The sequence below is a fragment of the Chiloscyllium punctatum genome, chromosome 38, assembly GCF_047496795.1.
Source record: "Chiloscyllium punctatum isolate Juve2018m chromosome 38, sChiPun1.3, whole genome shotgun sequence".
NCBI lineage: Eukaryota > Metazoa > Chordata > Chondrichthyes > Orectolobiformes > Hemiscylliidae > Chiloscyllium > Chiloscyllium punctatum.
The window spans coordinates 74838602-74841101 of NC_092776.1; the positions used below are offsets into that span (position 1 = coordinate 74838602).

At 64.0% G+C, this 2500-nt stretch overlaps 1 non-coding gene across 1 annotated transcript; it reads left to right on the plus strand.

Moving 5' to 3' along the window:
• The first annotated feature begins 1724 nt into the window (after window positions 1-1724).
• On the plus strand, window positions 1725-1878 carry LOC140463743 (5.8S ribosomal RNA). Its single transcript, XR_011954768.1, has one exon. It is a non-coding gene; the product is annotated as a 5.8S ribosomal RNA (ribosomal RNA).
• Window positions 1879-2500: the final 622 nt, after the last annotated feature.

A 2500-nucleotide genomic window follows, 5' to 3' on the forward strand; every position in this document is an offset into this window, starting at 1 on the left:
GCCTCGTGATACTCCGCGGGCGACATGGTGGCGGTGATCCTGCCTCCGTCGCTGCGGTGCGTTGGGGCACGCATCGCCTCTTGGGCGCCCTGTTTTTTTTTCAACCAATAGATGTATGTCTCTGCGGGCCGCACCAGGCTGGTGCTCCCCACAGCTTCACGCCACCCTGCTCCGCCCGCACGCCGGCGTGCAGGTGGCTGCTGCTAAAGGTGGGGAGTGTATGTGCGGTCCGGGTGGCTTTCCTCTGGCGAGGGAGAGACCTTAAGCAAACTCAGAGACAAATCTTGACGGTCGATCACTCGTAAAAATAAAACGTGACAAACTTTGTGTTGGTTCAAGTACGAAAGGATCTCTGTCGGCTTGGGGGTACGCCCGTTTCCGTTTCAACTTGTCTCGCGAGGGTGGTTTCGGGGCCAGCAGGAGAGCTCGTCGGGGTAGCAGGCCCTGCAGCCGTGGTCACCGCCAAACCCCCACAACTCGAGCAAGTGAAAAAAAAAGTAACAGGAGCGAAAGCATCTCTGTCGGCTTGGGGGTACGCCCGTTTCCGTTTCAACTTGTCTCGCGAGGGTGGTTTCGGGGCCAGCAGGAGAGCTCGTCGGGGTAGCAGGCCCTGCAGCCGTGGTCACCGCCAAACCCCCCACAACTGTTGGGCGCCTACCTGCGCGGGGCAGGAGGACACTTTCCGATTTCAAATCTCCGTTTGCCGAGTCCACCCCGAACGCACGCGGGCGGGCGGGTTCGCATCACCCTTCGTCACAAGGGGCGAAGCCCGTTCCACCGTCTCGTCAGTAGTGCCGACCGGTCTGTGATCGACGAGGGGAGCCACACCAGGTCCGGCCCTGCTGCTTGGCGGCACCGCGTCGTCGGGAGCTCGCGACAGACGGAGGGTTTCGGTGTACTCTCCAGCCACGGGAAACGAAGCCGGTGATGCAGGCGCCGGTCTTTCGCTCCCAAATCGGCTGGGTTTACATCGTTGCTATCTAGTCACGCTCCCTTCAAACCCGACGGGGTACCTATTCCCCTCACCCGTCTGTGCGTATACAGCCTCTTTGCACTTGCGGGATGGGGGTGGTGGTTTAAAGACTCTCGAGTTGCCGCCCGTCGGTCTCCGAGCTCCGTGCAGTAGTGATCCCCAGCGAACTGCCAGCAGGGCGAACGAGCGATCCCGCTCTCGGTCGGGGCGCCTGGCGTCGATCGGTGGTCGGTGGCTTGCGGGCAAGCTGCGCTGTGAGTGTGGGAACGAGTATGACGAGCCGTTGCCGCGACTCCCAGTCCACCTCGGCGGTGGCTGGGCCGGGCGGGCGTCTGCTCGGGCGAGTGCCGCCCCCGCCTCCTCGCAGGAAGTCCGCTCGCCGACACGCCGCCACGTGCACGCGTCAGTGACGCTGCCGAACCGATGGCCGGTGCCCGTTCCCGCCTCTGCTTTTCCTAGGGCAAAGCTGCTGCACGCCTCGTGATACTAGGCGGGCGACATGGTGGCGGTGATCCTGCCTCCGTCGCTGCGGTGCGTTGGGGCACGCATCGCCTCTTGGGCGCCCTGTCCTCCTCCCCCCAATAGACGTATGTTTCTGCGGGCCGCACCAGGATGGTGCTCCCCATCGCTTCACGCCACCCTGCTCCTCCCGCACGCCGGCGTGCAGGTGGCTGTAGCTCAAGGTGGGGAGCGTATGTGCGGTCCGGGTCGCTTTCCTCTGGCGAGGGAGAGACCTAAAACAAACTCAGACAACTCTTGACGGTGGATCACTCGGCTCGTGCGTCGATGACGAACGCAGCTAGCTGCGAGAATTAATGTGAATTGCAGGACACATTGATCATCGACACTTTGAACGCACTTTGCGGCCCCGGGTTCTTCCCGGGGCCACGCCTGTCTGAGGGTCGTTTGGCAATCAATCGCACTCGCCTTGGCTGGCGAGAGCGCGGCTGGGGTGTCGCAGAGGACCCGTCCTCTTTGTCCCCCTAAGTTCAGACTCCGGAGCCCTCCGGCGTCGGAGCGCTTGGCCTTTCCCCCCCACCCTGCACATTCCGTTCGTCAGGCTCGACGCCATCCCCCCGCCGGGGAGCGCGGCCTGGCGTCCGTCTGTGTCGTGGCAGTGGGGCCAGCACGGCTGTCACCGGTCCCAGAATGGCTGTCGGTGGTTCACACTGTGTGTGTGCCAACCCTCCTGGTCTCTGGGACACGGAGCTGCCACGAAGTGTTGAGCCTCCAGTGGGGGGTCTGCCTAAGCTCTGCACGTCCGCATTGGGTCCGTCTCTCGGTTGGCTGGCAGTGGAAAGAGTGAAGGGAGCCGCGGAGGTCCGGTGCTGGTGCGCCGCCGGCCTGACCGTGGAGCTCGACGGTTTGACACGCTGACCCGACTCGATGGTTGATCGATTGAGAGTGCTGGGAGCTGCAGGCCGCCCGCTGCTGCAGCCGCCCGTCTCGTGGTTCGTCCTCGGCCTTAAGTGGCCGGCGGGGCGTCTGATCCTGTCTCCCCTGCTGGCGCCGAGTGCCTGGCCGAGG